Source organism: Microtus oregoni, unplaced genomic scaffold, assembly GCF_018167655.1.
Source record: "Microtus oregoni isolate MIOR12 unplaced genomic scaffold, Mior012 000044F_ref0000062, whole genome shotgun sequence".
In the NCBI taxonomy this organism is placed as follows: domain Eukaryota; kingdom Metazoa; phylum Chordata; class Mammalia; order Rodentia; family Cricetidae; genus Microtus; species Microtus oregoni.
The window spans coordinates 1,521,755-1,540,808 of NW_024543218.1; the positions used below are offsets into that span (position 1 = coordinate 1,521,755).

General features: G+C 45.9%; 2 long non-coding RNA genes across 2 annotated transcripts; both read right to left on the reverse strand.

Moving 5' to 3' along the window:
* Nucleotides 1-2,611: 2,611 nt before the first annotated feature.
* LOC121434626 lies at nt 2,612-11,486 on the reverse strand. Its single transcript, XR_005972495.1, has 5 exons — nt 11,405-11,486; nt 8,569-8,658; nt 5,943-6,058; nt 5,574-5,736; nt 2,612-2,765 (listed from the first exon to the last, which is right to left on the reverse strand). It is a non-coding gene; the product is annotated as an uncharacterized LOC121434626 (long non-coding RNA).
* A 1,510-nt stretch (nt 11,487-12,996) lies between these two features.
* LOC121434622 lies at nt 12,997-16,802 on the reverse strand. The gene is made up of 3 exons (XR_005972492.1): nt 16,677-16,802; nt 16,066-16,218; nt 12,997-13,117 (listed from the first exon to the last, which is right to left on the reverse strand). It is a non-coding gene; the product is annotated as an uncharacterized LOC121434622 (long non-coding RNA).
* Between the last annotated feature and the right edge of the window lie 2,252 nt (nt 16,803-19,054).

Here is a 19,054-nt window from a genome sequence, read left to right on the forward strand (position 1 = left end):
ACTACTTACAGGGAGAAAGTTGTTCACTGGGGTTGCAGAGGAGAAGAGCAGGGAGGTCAAATACAGAAAGTACAATGATACAGATGAATGACAGGTCACAAAAAAAGCCCATGACTTGCATTCCAACTGTAGCAATTAATTAAAAATGAAAATAGTAAATATGTTCTCTTGTCCCCTGACCACAGCAAACGCAACACAGTGACTAAAGACACATTCTTCGAAACTAACAGTTCATGATTTTGAAAAAAGAATTATCTAACCAGACATTTTGAGGAATCTTGATACTATCTTTTTTTATTATTTATTTATTTATTTATTAAAGATTTCTGTCTCCTCCCCGTCACTGCCTCCCATTTCCCTCCCCCTCCCCCAATCAAAATCCCCCTCTCTCATCAGCCTGCAGAGCAGTCAGGGTTCCCTGCCCTGTGGGGAGTCCAAGGACCTCCCACCTCCTTCCAGGTCTAGTAAGGTGAGCATCCAAACAGCCTAGTCTCCCATACAGCTAGTACGTGCAGTAGGATCAAAACCCAGTGCCATTGTTCTTGACTTCTCAGCAGTTTGAGGAATCTTGAATGGCATAATGCAATTTGGAGTAAAATTTCAGAGAAATGACCCTAAAGCCATGAAAAAACTATTAGATTAAAATAGCAGAAACCTCTACATATACATGAGAAAGGTAAGGGGAGACTTTATTTTATAAAAACAGAAAGGACAGATGAGAATGAGGTCACTGAGTTAGAAGGGCCAAGCAAAGACTCGGCCAACATCTACAAAAACGACAATGTACAATTACAAACGGCCAACAAATATTTAAAACTGCATTCAGCATCCCTAGTCATCAGAAAAATGCAATTAAACCTAAGGGTATAACCATGGCTTTTTTCTTAACAGTTTTATTTTAATGAAAATATAATTATATCATGGCTTTTTGATGCAATCAACAGAAGCAAGCGAATGAAATAGAATAAGCTGGCAGGTTTCTCAAGTAAAAACATGAGTACAAATCCTAAAGTCACAATTCACAAAAGATGAAACCATGAAAGAGAAGCATGGAGTTTAACTGGGGAGAGTAACTAAAACTCTTGAACAGCGGTACCAGTGAAAAGGTAAGGATGACTTTGAAGTAACTGTATGATCATTATTTAACCAGCATAAAAAATATTTAGTGAGTATTGAATGAGAGAAAAGATATAGTTGAAATAGCAATAAACTCGGGTTTGAACAAAATTCTCACCAGACACTTCAAGGAGCGACTGCATCTACATAGAAAAGTTAATCAGAGATAACAATGGCTGCAAAATGGACAGGAATATTTTATAAAGTTAATAAAGTGATTTGGCTGGGTGTGGTTAGCCCACAGAGACAGACATAGGGGGATCTCTGTAAGTTTGAGGCCAGGCTAGTCTACATTGTAAGTTCCAGGTCACAGTTATGTAGAGAATCTGCTTTAAAATAAAAAAAGAGGCAACAATTTGTATCCCTAGTACTGCAGTAGTTAGTGTGTCCAATGAGAGATATGCAGACATTACAAATTTTATCACCTGAAGCAAAAAAATCAAGGCATTAACTTCCACGGTATTTCAACGTAAGGCTTGGCTGGACCAGTGCAAAGTAGTACAAGAAGGCAAAAGAGAAAATCATGTTGAGAATTCTTGAATCAATTAGAACAGAGAGTAGACACTAACTCCAAAGTCACAAATTTCAGTATTTTTCTTACATCTTAAGAAGTATTTGCTACATCTACACAGGATGTATACATCTTAAATAGAGGAATGAAGGGGAAATGCAAAAATGGAAGAGGTAAGGAAAGGGGAATTAGACAAGGGATTCTCAAAAAAATACACCAAGTAAATCATCATCAAATAAGGATAAATTTAAGCCCAACTATATCAAAAATTACAATAAACATAAGTGAACCACCTTTGGCAAATAAAAGTTCACAGATTTCTGATGTGGGGGATCAACAATGTGCTACTGAAAAGATTCAAAAGCAGAATAAAGAGCGTATCTGAACATAAAGAAGGGGGAAACCCTACCATTTGGAATTGAGTTTTGGACAGCCAAAGGTGTAGGGATTGAATTTCATTCTTTTCCCCTTAACACCCAGGGTTCTCAGGCCCATTTGGTAATGTTGCTCATCAACAGATGAACGGGTAAAGAAAATAAAGCATACACACCAAATGGAATTTCATCCAGCTAGACACAAAACTGACATCATGAGATTGGTATGAAAGTCAATGAAACTTGAAATTTTGTACTGAGGTAATAACCCAGGGACAAAAAGACAAACGCTGCATATTCTCTCCCACGTGTATGTCCTAGCTTCCCTCCACTCCTCAGTTTCACGTGTTTAACGTGGAGAACCTCTAGAAAGCAGAAAACTTGAGAGGAGACATTGCACAGGGCAGGGCACCTTAAGGAAGAGGGGCAGAAGGGACACATATAAGCACAGAAAGGGTGGGAAACGGGGCGCACAGGTTCAAACAGAAGGTGGGAGAGACAAGAGGGTCGGTGAAGAGAGAGTCAAAACAAGGGAGGTATGACTCACACTGAACTCTCTCAGGTTGGCCTTGACGAGGAGCAGCAGGCCCAGGCTGTTGCTCTCCTGGGTCTTGGTCTCAGTTTCTGTCAGGAGCTCCTCTGCCGCCTGCAGTTCTTCGCTGTGGTTTGAAAGGAGGCCACTGGCTGCCTCCTTCAATGCCTTCAGCTTTTCCTGGGGCTTCTGGAACCTCTTCTGAATTCATGACAATAACTCTTTAGCAGCCCTGATAAACAGAAATGGTCCACTTAGGAAGTAAAACTTGGGTCTTGAAACCCTAATGTGAGATTTTCAAATGATAATAGTTCTTTCTAGGAATATAGAGTGACTTACTTCTTGTTTGGTTTTTTGTTTTTATTTATTTATTTAGACAGGTCTTGACTATACTGCTTAGGCTGGTCTTTAACTCAAAAAGATTCTCCTGCCTCAGCCTCCCTCATTGTTATGATTATAAGTGTAAATGACCAAGGTTAGCATGGATCCTGATTGCTGAAGACTAGAAGCAATTTTTTTATGTTTTGTGTGCATGTGTGTGTGATGAGGGAAAGGATGTATAAGTACCATGTCAAATTTGCAGAGTTCAGAGCACATTAAGGTCTGGCCCTTACTATACTTGCATGGATGCCTGCATGCCAGAAGAGGGCATCAGATCCCACCATGTGGAAGCTGGAAATGGAACTCAGGACCTCTGGAAGAGCAGACAGTGCTCTTAACTGCGGAGCCATCTGAGCCACCATCCAAAGGTCCTGAGTTCAATTCCCAGCAACCATATGGTGGCTCACAACCATCTGTAATGATATCTGGTGCCCTCTTGAGGAAGAAACCTGGTCAGTCATCCTCATCAACATGGACAAGTTCAACAGAACCGCCATATACGGGCTGCCCATGCATGCCTCAGCATCGACAGGCCTAGACGACCTCTCATGCACTCCTTCCCACACTTCCCTGCGGCTCCTTGTCCTTTTCCTCATCTGAACACACAGCCTTAAAGACTCTCAGTCATAAGTGCTGAGAATCCTGGGAACTGTAGTAACATGGAATCCTGGGAGCTGCAGTAGGTCCCTGAAGATGGGAGTGGTCTGGCACTGAGTGAATGACTGGCAGATGCACCAAAGCTGATTACCCAGACTGAAGCATGGAGCATGAATTTTATAATAACTATAATTAGTAATATGATGACAAATCATTCCTGCAACAACCTATGACATTGGAAAAGGGATTATCTCAGAAACTAGAAAATGAAGGCTAGAAAATACATTTTCAATTCCCCAATGTTTAAAATAAAGGCCCCGAGTCATAACTTCACTTATAGAAGGAAGAGAGAAGTATAGAATCTGATTGACAGTTGCATTCTAAACAGAAAGGGAGATGCAATTATAGAACAGGCAGTCCCAGAAGATCCAGCCAGTTGGGAGGGAGAGGGGCTGGCCCTACCTTCCCTGCTTTGTTTCAAATGCATTCTCAAAAAGTGAACTCTTCCTAAGTGGTCTAGAAGCTCTGGTGGGCACAAAGGCTCTATTGTCTCTCTGGGTATCCCCAAATCCTGCTATCATATTTGCACGTGGGGTTCATATCTGTCTGTTGAGTGACCAAAGGGTGGTGTGAGGAAGGGGACTCCCACAGGTGGCTTTGGATCTCTAGGACGACCAGCCCGGGAATCTACATCTTACTAAGCTCCTTCATAGGCAAGGATTCTGTCCTACATGGGGCAGCAGCAGGAGACAGAGCTGCCACTCTCGCTGGTGTAGCTGGGCACTCTGTAGTCTTGTTACCTGCTCTGGCATCTTGCTGCCTTCACAGCATTCAGTTCGGTTTTCTCGAGGCCTGTCCAGTCTCTCTGAACCAACAATCGAGTGACTGTATCATGAGATCTCATCCCAAACCCTATCCAACCAAGCCTTTCAAGTTCCACCCAAGCAAAACAGCAGGCCAAAGATATGTTCAAGGGCAAAAGGAATGATGAACCTAATGTGTGTGTTGCTGGGGGAAAGAGCACAGTGCTTACATTAGCATCCTTGTGGAACTGATCTGGAACAAGCACTAGGGAGCCTCCACGTGCAGATCCTGGGACTAAATGATCTGGTCCTTCTATCTACTCTGGTAATCTACTGTCCTGAAACCCAGACAGGCAGGGCAGAGTCTGCATGGACACATACTGTAAACGCAGATTTCAAGAGGTTGAGACAGGACAATGTTAAGTTCTAGACCAGCAGGGACACACGGTGGGACCCTGCCTCAAAGGAGAAAGAAAAAGAGGAGAAGGAGGAGGAGGGAAAATAGGACAGGAAGGAAAAGAAAAAGAAGGAGGGGGAATGGGACAAGAAAGGGGAGGGTGAGGGCGAGAACTTGTAGTATAAATATCTATATGAAAACACATAGAAATATGGAAAATAACAGAAAAGGCTTGCCCAAGGTATCTGTCACATGATAATTTACAATAACAAAATTCACAAACACTTCCGGTGCTACTAGAAAGAATGAGCGAGTCTCGTGTAACTGATTAAAATAATCCTGAACCTACCTGACGGAAAGACAGTGCCAGCTACCAGCCATGTAGAAAAAGCTAAAAAGGGGCCAGGAAGGAAACTGCAAGCTCCCAAGTCTACTAACAACCATTCTCTGGGGCTGCACACTGTGCGGTTCTATGAGGGCTTGCAAGACCGAGCTCTGTGATTTTGACAGTGTCTGTCTGTCCCAGAGTTGATCGTCTAGGTGTCCTCCATTATCACCCTGTGTGTGATCTACATAACAGTTTACTACGCTCTCTGGTTTGCAGTAGGTGAAATTAACCTACAAGTCACAGGAAAACAGAGCCTATTGCACAGTATGCAGAGATGGACTATACTGGTTTCCCTGATCTGTTTTCTGTATATGGAGGGGCAGGTACCCATCCCTTCATTTCCTGGACAGCTGGGCCTCTCTCCTCAATTAACAATATTAATTCTCAAAGATCATTCTCCCCACAATTTCCTCTCTCCAGCAACCAAATGCCTGGTTCTCATTGATGGTAGTCTGAACAGTGCTCGGAACTTACTTGAGTTCAAGGGTAGCATTTTGGTGCCACTTTGTGAAATTCCTTTTCTTTGTAAGTTCCAGCAGAGAAGAAATGTTCTGGTGCATGCTCTGAAGAGCAGAAATGGATGGCTGGACGTCCCCACGTGCGGTCTCATTCAACGCTGCCACCTTTTCCATGATGTCTGTAGAGAAGATATGTCACTAGGTAAGCCTCTATAAGGTAGACAGTAGGGATCCCAGGCATTTCAGGGTCCCCGTGCTATGGGATGGTCCAGTCCCTTGGTATTAGGAAGCCCAGCCCAACCCTGTTCATGTGCTTCATAAGGCGATCGTGACTCTTTCTACCAACAAAGCACAAAGTCCCCAAAGGAGAGCCTGTCCACACTACCTTTGATGTTGGCATGCAGCTGCTCAATGAACGTGGCCAGGGCTCGAGTCCCATTGACAGTTCTTGTCGGTCGTTGCTTTATTCACCTGCTGACAGCTTGCTAAGACTCTAGAGAGCTGAGACGGCAGGAAGGACTAGGTTAGTGAGGTTTAATATTATATGAGCTTCTGAACACAAGCTGTTGCCTCTTTAAAGGGACAAAATATATCCAGATCATAAAAATGACACGATCATGCACACCAAGGTAAATATTTCTAGGCTCAAATTTGACGGATTGGATACTGAAATCACCTAAGACACGCTCACTGTGAGAAAGGATGGTTTATTTTTACAAGCAGTCTAGATGACTAGCAAAGCTTGTCTCCAACTGTGAAAGCCTTAAGATATTAGCACCCAAGTACAGTCACGTGTCACCGAGTGACGAGAAAGGACTCCTTAGGAGATATACTGTTGTCATCCATATACACTGTGTGCTTCCTTACACTAAAAGGCATTGCGTACTTACACCTAAGCCAAATGGTACTTCTACGTGTGCAAGTATAACACACACATTAATGTGCAGCCCACTGCTTTGCTCCTTGGGCCATGAAGAATACAATCATGTATGATTACAGCAAGCTGCAGAGAATATGATAAAATCCAGGAACTCAATGAATAAGGGATGTATGAGCCTGGTGGCAGAGCAGGGATACACTGCCGCCAGGGGAAATACCATCCTGTAAACACCTCGGTTGGCAGCAGCACCATCTGTCACTGTTACTGCAGCAGTATATACTTCATACAAGTGTGCTGGACTTGTACACAGCTGGCGATGTGGTAGGCTGCTCACACCAGCACACACATGAGCAAGGCATGTGCCACGATGCTGGCACAGTTAAGAGTTGACTGAACAACATGTACCTTTCTGAGAAGGGAGACCAGAATGTCAGTGTACAGTGCAGGATCTCACACTGACTACAGAAGTGGAACCTTACTGCCTGGGAGGTTTTAGTTCCTATGAGACAAGAACAAGTTGTCATGGGGGCTGGAGAGATGGCTCAGTGGTTAAGAGCATTGCCTGCTCTTCCAAAGGTACTGAGTTCAATTCCCAGCAACCACATGGTGACTCACAACCATCTGGAATGAGGTCTGGTGCCCTCTTCTGGCCTGCAGACATACAGTCAGACAAAATATTGTATACATAATAAATAAATTTAAAAAAAATGAACAAGTTGTCAGGAAGACTGCCTAAGGCCTGAATCTCGCAGCCAGTAGAGCTGTCCACCTCCAGCCTGATCAGTAACATGGGGGTCACACCGGCACCTCCTTAGGAGTGGGAATGAGGCTGTGACCACAAAACTCTCAGCCCTGATGCTGACATAACTGCCCTCAGCTGTCATTTCTTTTTGGTAATTTCATAAGTCAAAAGAAGATTGTGATTGTAATATCAAAGACTATAAAATAACAGGATTGGGCCTGCAGGCATTTTCTCCTTAACACCAAAGAGAAGCTTCTTTCACAATGAGAGAACAAGGATTTTAATCAGATTATTTTCTGGACAGTATCTGATTGCTGAGGGACCCAAAGTCCTCACTTAAACATGCAAGTTCTTCTCATATCATCTTTGGTTTCAAATTTCCTGGCGTCAAGACAGTACTTTCTTCTGCATGCATGGCTGTGTACGTCTGAACATATTGAGAAATCTATAATAAAATATATTTGATAACAGGCCCCTCTCACCCGCTAGAAATCAGAAGATGTTTACCCTGCCATGAGATAAACAAAATAAATAGTTCCCTACTGACATGAAGACCAAGCTAATTTTATCTAGGACCTAAAACCATCAGATTCAATGGTCAAGAACCACTAAGTACCAAAGCCACTCCACCTCACAAACTCCACGATGACTGGATTTAGGAAAAGGAGGAAACCTCAACAATCTTTTAGTTCCCCTTAGGTTAAGGAGAGAAGGCAAGCAGCTAAGTGAACCACGCGTTTCTTCCTTACCATGCATGGCAACTGTGATCTGCTTAGGAACCTTTTTCACTACAGAGGATCATGGGGTTAGAACCATTTGATGATCGACATCTGGGGCCTCCTGAAACCCACCAGATGGAACCCAAAGGCTCCCAAGAGCTGCCCTGTGATGTGGGAGTCCTCTCTGTGTGCTGTGATTACCATTAATGAATAAAGAAACTAAACTGCTTTGGACCTATAGCAAGGCAGAACTTAGGTAGGCAGGGAAAGCTAGGCTGAATGCTGAGAGGAAGAAGGGCGGAGTCAGAGAGAGATCATGGAGCCTCAGGAAACAGACGTGCTGAAACTTTGCTGGTAGGCCATGACCTCTTGGTGATGCACAGATTAATAGAAATGGGTTAAATTAAGATGTAAGAGTTAGCCAGTAAGAAGTTAGAGATAATGGGCCAAACAGTGATTTAATTAATACAGTTTCTGTGTGATTATTTTGGGTCTAAGCTAGCCGGGTGGCCAGGAAGAACAAGCAGCCAACAGCCCTATGAAGATAGAGAAGACCTGATGGCTCCCAGGGCTGTCCAGGGAGGTTGGTGAGAACCAAAAGGCTTCTGGGGGCTGCCTGAGAGGCTGGAGCTGGGTTTTTTTGTTTTTTTTTTTTTTGCAAAGAACTTACCTCCTTTTGCAGGTTTTCTGTTTGTTCTGCAACACCTTCAAGCTGAATTTCTGCCTGAATCTTCTTAGCATTTTCTTTTAATAAATACCTCTAAGGGGGAAAAAAATAAGCAATATTACATTGTTTACTGTATCACATTAAAATATTCCATTCTTCAGAGAATTATGGGCTAATTGCTTTTTGGTTTACAGAAAGACATTGTAATTGCTTTTTTTAAATTTATTAAAAATTTCCACCTCCTCCCTTCTTCCCATTTACCTCCCACTCCCTCCACTCCCCCTCCCTCTCCAGTCCAAGAGCAGTCAGGGTTCCCTGCCCTGTGGGAAGTCCAAGGTCCTCCCGCCTCCATCCAGGTCTAGGAAGGTGAGCATCTAAACCGACTAGGCTCCCACAAAGCCAGTTCATGCAGTAAAATCTATCCTCCTGGATATTGGAAGTAGACAAGATTTCCAGGCAAAAGTTGGGAGTACGGGGATGGGGCTGGGGTTGGGAGAGAGAAGGGAGAAGGGGAGGATTGGGGAGAGCTTGGGGGAATGGCATGGTTGAGGTGGAAGAAGGGTGGATATGGGAGCAGGGAAGAAGATATCTTAATTAAGGGAGCCATTTTAGGGTTAGCAAGAGACTTGACTCTAGAGGGGTTCTCAGGTGTCCAAGGAGATGTCCCCAGCTTGTTCCTTGGGCTGCAGAGGAGAGGGTGCCTGAACTGGCCTTATCCCATAGCCACACTGATGAATATCTTGCATTATCACCATAGAACCTTCATCTGGCAATGGATGGAGATAGAGACAGAGACCTACATTGGAGCACTGGACTGAGTTCTCAAGGTCCAAATGAAGAGCAGAAGGCGAGGGGTGCTTCCACCCACTGAGACGGCGGGACTAATCTAATGGGAGCTCACCAAGGCAGCTAGACTGGGACTGAATGAGCATGTGATCAAACCGGACTCTCTGAATGTGGCTGACAATGAGGGCTGACTGAGAAGTCAAGGACAATGGCACTGGGTTTTGTAATTGCTTTTAATAGTTACTTAAAAGCAAAAGGGCTCACTCATTCATCACCAACTGTCAATGACAGCAATGTTATTCCTTGCTATCACTTTCTGGGTTGCTCTCATAAATTCAAACTCTGGTCTAGTAAGCAGACTCCGAACAGATGGCATCATAGACCAAATACTGCTTGGTTTCAGTGTCAACATTATAAATATTAACTATAATTGTCAATACACAAGAAAGTACTTACTAAGAAAATTAAAACGTATTCAATAAGGAAAAGATTTTTAAGATTATTTGTAATTAAGTGTTTAATCCATCCCAACAACCTAACCTCTTATTTAGCTATGCAAACCTTTCACAGTGCTATGAAATAGCTACATTACTATTTAGAAAAAGTGTATTTACCTTGTCCAATTTCACTCTTGTTGGTAAAAAATAGAAACAATTCAGTTCACATTCCTGCCCTCCGGAGAGTATTGGGTACGAACACAAAGCATTGTTAAGGGGATGGATGAATGGACTGCATTAGAGTAAACCACTCAAGGTTAGTTCCAGTCTGAACGAACTATGCACTTCACCTGATAAATTTAAAGTACAGTACTATCCCTGGGACCTAACTGGCAGGGCACAGCATTTATTGACTGTGTAGATGATGGCTGGAGCAGATATTAGAATGTCTTTTTCTTTCCTTTCTTTTTGTAGGATTTTCTTAATGAATGCAGAATCACCCATCTTTCAAAAGCCCATTTTGCTATTTGATAAAAAGTAATATAAAAATATTTCTTAGAGTCCATAAGCTCCTCCTCAGCACCAGTGTGAGTGTGTGCATGGTAATGTGTGAGTGTGTGTGAGCATGAATCTGTGAGTGTGTGTATGGTAATGTGTGAGTGTGTGTGAGTGTATGAATGTGTGTGAGTATATGTGTGTGAATGTGTGTGTGAGTTTGAGAGTGTGTGTGTGAGTTTGAGAGTATGAGTGTGTGTGAATGTGCATGAATGTGAGTGTGTGAGTGTATGTGCATCAGTGTGTCTAAAAGTGAGTCTATGTGAGTGTGTGAATGTGTGTGTATGACTGTATGTGAATGTGTGACTGAGTTTGTGTGTAATAATGTGTGTGAATGTGAGTGTGTGTGAGTATGTTTGAGTGTAAGTGTGTTGGGGGGTGAGCACGCACAAGAAGGGCCTCCTTCTATAAAATACTTTTTAGTAATGACCATCCATTGTCCTACTGCATGTCATGGTGGATAGATTATTGTAAATTGTAATGTGAAGGTAAAAAGTAAAATTTAGCAATATTTTCCAATTAAATTAACATTCCAGAGAAGGTACTGTCTATGATTCAATTTCTTAACTTTACTCTCCTTTTGGTCAGATCTTTTGATAAAACACAAACAAAAGATTGACCCTTTGAGACTTAAACCATCTTCAGAGGAAGACTATTTTTATATCCTATATCCTTGAACTCCAGTTAAAATAGCAACACATAACAGAAAATACTCATGTTTGGCATAAACCAGCATTAACAAGGATACGGGACAGATTTACTCCTAGTATTTGTATCTGGATACCTTTTTCAAATACCCAAAGGTCTGTCAAAGAGGAAGGAGGGCTGCTGCCGACTTCTAGAGAGTGGGACAAAATCCGTGGGCAGAAAGTACAAGGAGGTGTCCATGAAGCAGCTCCATCAGAGCTCCACAGAGACCCTGGTGAGGTCTGGGATGAAGACACTGTCACTTGACACCCATGGGGGATCGAAAGGCAGGGCAGACAAATGACCACCCCCATACTCCTTCTCTCTCAGAGACAGGTGTTTCTGTCCACCATCTCCACACCCTTAGTACCTACCTGGAAATATTTAGTTGTTTTCCAGACTTGACAAGATTCCATATGGAGCAGAGGAAACGCCAGTGAGGTTCAGAGACAGAACAGCATCCCCAATAGTATCCAGGTCATTGAGCGAGGCGCCCACAGAATCATCATCAAGGCTTGAAGAGAAAACAGGGAGAAAACAAAAGCTAATGCAAATAGCCTTTGAACACTGTGCGACCGAGTCAGGGTGTTATAAAGAGAACACACAGCGGGGCTCCATGCACCACACACCTCATTCTCACTCCAGCCGCAGGGGAGCTACAATTCTCCTATAGTAACGGAAACTCAGCAAGTCAACAGGGAAAGGAGGAGCCGAGCCTCAGAGTGTCCGAGGCATCATGCCTTCCCACCACTTGAACCTTTACAGTGCCACGGCTCATCTAGAATTGGGCCTGGCTATAGCTGTCTCAGTATCCCCTCTAAAGTCTACCCCCACGGTCTCAGTGTGTGCCAGTACTTCCTCCTCCAGCAGAGAGCAGCAGAGAACACTACTGGGGGAGTGCTTGCTTCTAACAGTCACAGAATGAAAGTAAAAACCTTTCCCTATTCCCTGATACCCACTTCTTAGGAGACCTTGCTATTCCCTCACTATTGGCTTGGCTGCAGTGCACAGGGCTCCGCGTATGATGCAGCCAAGGAGGAACAACAGCAAAGCAGAGACCCTGCGCAGCCGGTCACCCCTGATCTACCAAGGCCCCCTTGGTAGCAAGAAATGATGGAGCGAGAAATCGCTACCAAATAAATTTTTTTTTTTTTTTTTTTTTTGGTTTTTCAAGACAGGGTTTCTCTGTGGCTTTGGAGCCTGTCCTGGAACTAGCTCTTGTAGACCAGGCTGGTCTCGAACTCACAGAGATCCGCCTGCCTCTGCCTCCTGAGTGCTGGGATTAAAGGCGTGCGCCACCACCTCCCGGCCCAAATAAATATTTTTTAAAAAACCTATTTTTATAGACTCTTTGCAAATAGAAAACATCTGAGCCCTTTCATTTAAGTTTTATTCCTGCTTCATCTGCTAAAGATAGGTTTAATTAGGATCCGCTCGATCTCCCAAATAGATCTCCCTTCAGAAGAACTATCTGCAATCTCTTCAAAAATAAACTGTAATAAATACTCGTTTCATCAACACGGCACAACACAGACAAGGGCCGAGTACTAGATGACGAGCTAAGATGGAAACAGCTCTAGGCGTTGGCCCTGTTGACTGTCAACCCCATGAACAAGCATGAAGTGCTTCCCTTAGCAGACCATGGATCCTGGCTTCCTGGGGCCTGCTGTCCTACAGAACGAGCCACCCCAGGGAGTAGCGGAGAAACAAGGACCAGCTACTGAGGACTAGAGTGAGGGAGGCATCCATGGCTGAGGGAGACACAGAAACAAACCCTGCCAGTTTCCCAGTGACAGGAGAAGGAGGAGGTTTCAATGTCTTTGAGACTGCGATGGCGGTAGCAATGTGGCAAGGACCAGCTGGAGGGTCTGCCTGGTTCCTGGCTGTCTTTCAGGTCACGCTGATCACTCATTGTAAACTGAGGTCAGTTCCCACACAAGCAAGCATACCAAACACTGCCCAGTTTCCGGGTCACAGACATCACTGTGGTTGTTGCAACTGCAGGGCACACAAGGAGCCAGTAGAGGGCGCGGTCCCCAGGCACTGCTTTCTGGGAGCTTCCCTCTGTGGTACCCAGGAGCACAGTCCTACAGGGAGGCAAAAGGGACAAGAAAGAGGACACTGGTTAAAAGCTGGGCAAAGGTAAATGCTCTTCAGCAAAGACAGGTGGCTAAGGAGCTCTGAGAAGGACAACACCACTATTAGAAAGAAATGCAGATGAAATCCACAGTCAGAGCTGAGCATGGGGACTTAAGACATACAATCCAGCCGGGGTAAACTGAGGCAGAAGGACTCCTATGAATTTCAGTCTAGCCTAGGCTACAGAGTAAGTTTCAAGCTAGCCGAGGCGACAGAGTGAGACACTGTCTGGAAATGCTCCCACCAATAAAACAAGTGTCCTGCTCATCACAAAACCCATGTCTCCAAAACAGTGAGCAGAACAAGCACTGAGGATTAATGAAAGTGGGGTGCTTGTGCACAGCTGGTGCAGAGGAATGGCAGTGTTCAGTCCTCCAAAATTAAATATGGCACTAGCCGTGCCCAAGAGGGTTACTTCAAGGAGAACGACATGAGGGAACTAGAAGAGCCATTCACATTCCCAAACCTTTAGCACCAGGAAATGAAGTTACTTAAATCGGGGAAAGCATTTATTACAGATGTTGTTCTAACAAGAATTTTTACAGCAATATTTTACTATGAGATGCTCAATAATGAGTGGGGTTTTTTTTTTTTTGCATTTTGTTTTCCTTAATATGAGGAAGCACCTTCCTAAACGATAGCAATATTGGCAAATCAATTTAAAACAGCACTAAAAAGGTGTGATCCGAGAATGTTAAGAATATGACTTCCTAAGAGCTGCAACTTCTTTGACACAAAATGCACGAGCATCACCTGAGTTCTTATGTAATAGGCCAGGCTTCAGAAGTACTAAAAATATAAATAAGCAAAAGTGTGATTTCTTAATAAGACTGAATGGTTTGTAGCGTTTTGGAAATTCTTAGACTTTTCATGCTTAAAATTAAACATTTGGAACATTCTGCCAATTAAACGAAGCTCTACAGATGGCATTCACCCTTCTGCTTCATAACAAAAGTGATGTGCAATTATTTTTTTATGGAAGATTACCTAAAGAGATCATTACTGTAAATCAATGACAAAAATATTAGGCACCCCCTTTCTCAGGGCTGGAATATGCATCTCTAAATGCTTGCACTGACGCCTAAGGTGATAAATGTTCTAGGCCAAATCTTAAATAATAGTTGTTAGGTTCCAGCTAGGACGCTAGTAAGGGTGCACTTCTAGTGTATCCCCCCCACCCCCCAAACTCCAGGATCCAGCTTTCTGCCAACAAAGGACAGCAAGTGATTCCTGCAGTATAAAAGCCAGGAAGGCTACCTTGGGCTTTCTTTTTGTTATGTAAAATGCATTTAACTGACTACCTACTTTTAAAGTACCTTCAAAAACCAAAATAAATGCTTTCCTGGAATGTCAGATAAGCTCTTCAACGCTTTTAAAAAATATGTATATATTATATGTGCCACTGACTCTGACTGCTTCTTGTAGCCTGAGAGAGGGGAGAACGGTTGCATTGCCTTCCCTTCCGCCCTGTGACTATAGCTACCTTTCAACACTCTATTTCCAGAATAGCAACGGCTTTTTAAAAAGTTATTTTAGAAATGTTAAAAATAAGATAAAATTGCAGGTGACTATGGAAATAGTTCCTCCCTCAAAGAATAGGGGTTCTGTTCATCTAAGAACAGGAACCTCCTGTCTGTCAACTCTTAGATGTTTCAAAATATAGATGGGCTTTGGTGGCCCTGGTACCTGTGAGCTCTGGGGTGAACAGCACGTTAAGCCATTAACAGTTGTTCACTCCTACTGGCTGGAAACCAGGGAGGCTGTCAGGTACGCCTAGTAATATGGGCTCTAAATGAGTTTGGACAGCACAGCAATTAGCATCCTAGGGGCTAAGTACAGAAGAAGCACAAGCTACCCCGGCCAGCCTGAAATTAACTCTGTGAAATACCTAACAGAAAAATAACTTTTCATCTGGCCTGGCTTGGTGGAGTTGGGTATGCCTGCAAAGTTTTTCCTCCAAGTCCGGAAACAGTCTTCAGTGTGCAGCATCCACGAAGACCTGGCTGAAACGCCGCTGATGGCTGGTGGACATTCCCCGTGACAGTGTGCAAGGCAGGCCCAGGCTTGCACGCCGGTTCTGAGCTCATTCCAGCGGCCAGTAGTGCAAGGCTCGCCCGCCCACCCTGCCGGCCTTGGCGGCTCCCAGCTGCGCTCCTCGCCCCCCCGGGGCAGCCTGGCGCCGAGTTGGGACCCCGGCCTCCAGCCTCCGCCCGGACCCGCCGCCTACTTAACTGATGGCCAAAGGGAAGGGCTGCTGGCTCGAGGGGCCGAGCAGGCAAGCCCGGAAAAGTGTCAGAGTCAAGGCCAGCAGGCAGCCAACAGCCAAGTTCGCGATCCGGCCTGGAGGCGGCGGCGGGGCTGCACGCAGCGGCCGGGGGACCCAGCCTGGGCGCCGATCTCTGCGAGTGGGCGCGCGGGGAGACACGGGCAGGGCACGGCACGGCCTGGCGGACTCTCTAGCGCGTGGTGGCCGCTCCGTGCCTAGGCTGCCTCCTCTGCGCCACCATCAGGAGCGACCGTGGAAAAGGAGCTCGACCAGCATGTTGCGGGCGCCCGCGCGTTCTGCCTCCTTCCTTCCCCCGCTCGCCTCCCCGATTTATCCACGGTCTCCGAAGCGAGGGCGGGGTCGGCGCGGGGACGCGGAGGCTGCGGGGATAGGGGTGGCCAGAGCCGGGCTTGGGAGGCTTTCCCTGGGACGGCGAGCGGGGCGGGCCGAGGCTTGCGTGTTAGTACCCGCACGCCGGTTCCTAGCTCATTCCAGTGGCCAGAAGTGCAAGGCTCGCCCGCCCACCCTGCTGGCCTCGGTTCCCAGCCGCGCTCCCCGCCCCCTACGGCAGCCCGGCGCCGAGTCGGGACCCTGGCTTCCAGCCTCCGCCCGGACCCGCTGTCAACTTACCTGACGGCCGAAGGGAAAGGCTCCTGGCTCGAGGGACCGAGCAGGCAGGAAAAGTGTCAGAATCAAGGCCAGCCAGCATTCTTCGCGATCCGGCGTGGAGGCGGCCGCGGGGCTGCACGCAGTGGCCGGGGGACCAAGCCAGGGCGCCGACCTCTGCGGATGGGCGCACGGGGAGAGGCGGGCTGGGCACGGGCGGACTCTTGCGCGTGGTGGCCGCTCCGTGCCTAGGATGCCTAGTCTGCGCCACCATCAAGGACGACCGTGGAAAAGGAGCTCGGCCAGCCTGCTGCGAGGCATGAGCGCTCTGCCTCCCCATGCTCGCCTCCCCGATTTATCCACGGTCTGAGAGGCGAGGGCGGGGGCGGAGGGGGCGGAGCGGGGACGCGGAGGCTGCGGGGGGATGGGGGTGGCCAGAGCTGGGCTCGGGAGGCTCTCAAACGGGTTTCGAGATCATTCTAGCGGCCAGCAGTGCAAGCCTCCCCCACCCACCCTGCCGGCCTCGGCGGCTCCCAGCCGCGCTTCTCCCCTTCTTCCCCCCCTCCCCCATGGCAGCCTGGCGCCGAGTAGGGACCCCGGCCTTCAACCCCTGCCCGGACCCTTTGCCGACTTACCTGACGGCCGAAGGGAAGGGCTCCTGGCTCGAGGGGCCGGTCAGGCAAGACTGGAAAAGTGTGAGGGTCAAGGCCAGCAGGCAGCCACCAGCCTTCTTCGCTAACGGAGATTAGTGCCCTCCTGGCCGGCCTTAGAGGTTGTGGCAGGGCTGCAGGCGGAGGCCAGGGGACCAATCCAGGGCGCCGACGTCTGCGGGAGGGCGCACGGGAAGAGGCAGCAGGGCACTGGCGGGCGGACTCTCTAGCGCATGGTGGCTGCTCCATGCCTAGGCTGCCTAGCCTGCGCCACCTTCAAGCGCGACCGAGGAAAAGGGGCTCGGCCAGCCTGCCGCAGGCGCCCGCGCGGTCTGTTTCCCCGCGCTTGCCTCTCCGATTTATCCAGGGTCTCCGATGCCGGGGGCGGAGCGGGGGCTGAGGGGGCGGGGACCTGGAGGCTGCGGGGATGGAGGTGGCCTGGGCTCGCACGCTCGCTCGGTTCGGAGCTCATACCAGCGGCCAGCAGTGCAAGGCTTGCCCGCCCACCCTGCCTGCCTTGGCGGCTAAAAGCCGCCCTCCCCTCCCCCCACGGCAGCCTGGCGCTAGTAGGGACACCGACCTCCAGCCCCCGCCCGGACCTGGGAATAGCTGCTTGTGTCTCTAACCCCAGAGTTGGTGGATTAGAGGGAAGAAAGGAGGGTCCTGGAAGCTAGACACAATGGTTGGCTTTAGTTTTAGAGGGAGACCGTCTCAAAAAACAAGTGGAGAAGTGGTGAAGAAAGATTCCTAACATTACTCTCTGGTCTCCACATGAGCACAACCAACCACACAATATACGTATGCATGCACACACGTACACAAAACTAGGAAAGCACCTAGTTCACTTTTGTGGAGAGGAAAATGAGTTCCTCATACACCAACTTGCTGAAGATTATTAATGAATGGTGTGTAATTCTGCTGTTTACAAACAAACGTTGCTGGAGGAAAATACACATAAATGAGCAGAACTACTTATATTAAGCATAGTAAATACAATCATACATAATTTGATGCAAAAATGTGTTGCATTCTTTTATGTTGCATTTGTTAACTCTGTGAACTTGTGATTCTTGGCCTGTCTAAAAAACTTGATGGCCTAATAAAGAGCTGAATGGCCAACAGCGAAGCAGGAGAAAGGATAGGAGGGTCTGGCAGACTAAGAGAATAAAGAGAAGGAGAAATCTGGAGGGAAAAGAAGGAGCACAAGAGACCAAGGAGAGGAAGACATCAGGGGCTAGTAACCCAGCTACACAGCAAACCATGGAGTAAGACTGAAAGAAAAGTTAAACAGAAATAGAGAAAGGTAAAAGCCCAAGGCAAAAGATAGACGGGATGATTTAAGAAGAGCTAGCTAGAAAGAAGCTAAGATAAGGCCTGGCCTTGATAAGAAAGAAGAAGACCACGTGTGAGCTTATTTGGGAGCTGGGTGGCCGGCCCCCCAGAGAGTAGAGAGTGAAACAAGCAACAGAAAATGATCAGTTTACACATTTGCCTCTAGCCGTTCAGACAATTCGTACTGGTTTGTTAACAACATCTTTCAACAACCTTGCAGCTTCTTCCCAGTCACTTCATTTGTTTTCCTCACAAATATTTAACGGGGGCTCTTCCTTGTTGGTCTGTTATGTGCTATGGTGGAGGAAGCAACAGACCAAACAATACTACAAATACATGCTGTTCTGAAGGAATTTATTCAATTAAAGTATTATAAAATACTCTGGTTAAGGATTAAGTAAATATTATCCATACTTAATACATACTAAAACAAAAATTGGAAAAGCTAAAAAACTCAAAGCACTAATTAGTAGGATTATGTTTTTTAAAATTTAAACCATAGATTTAATAACGGTTTCCACAGTTTTACTTTTTTTTCTACCAAACGATTGTTAGCACAGATTGTAGAAGATGGGTAAATCATTTTCTTTCTTTAAGATGTTCGAGGGAGGGAGTAATAAAATGAAAAATGAATTTTACATAGTTTCTGGCGATGTATGTAAGCAATGACTATATATAACAATACAAATGTACTGAATGCTATGAACTTTGCATCTAAGTTGTTAAAAGAATACCTTTTGGGTGAAGTGTTTTATCATAAAAAACAATTCAAAACTTATGATTAAAGCACAGTTAACATATACATTATACTCTATATAGTAAAATTGATTGGTGTTAGTGGATATGTTAAGTATACAATTAAATGTTGTATCACTACTTGTTAGTTGCTGAAAATTAAAATATAAAAACAGAAAATAACTTAGTCTGTCAATGTCTGGGTGGGTTAGGAGGATCTGCACTATTTCTGCATGTCCCCCTCCAGCAGCGAAGTAAAGAGGTGAGCTGAGATGCCCATTTAAAAGGTTTGGATT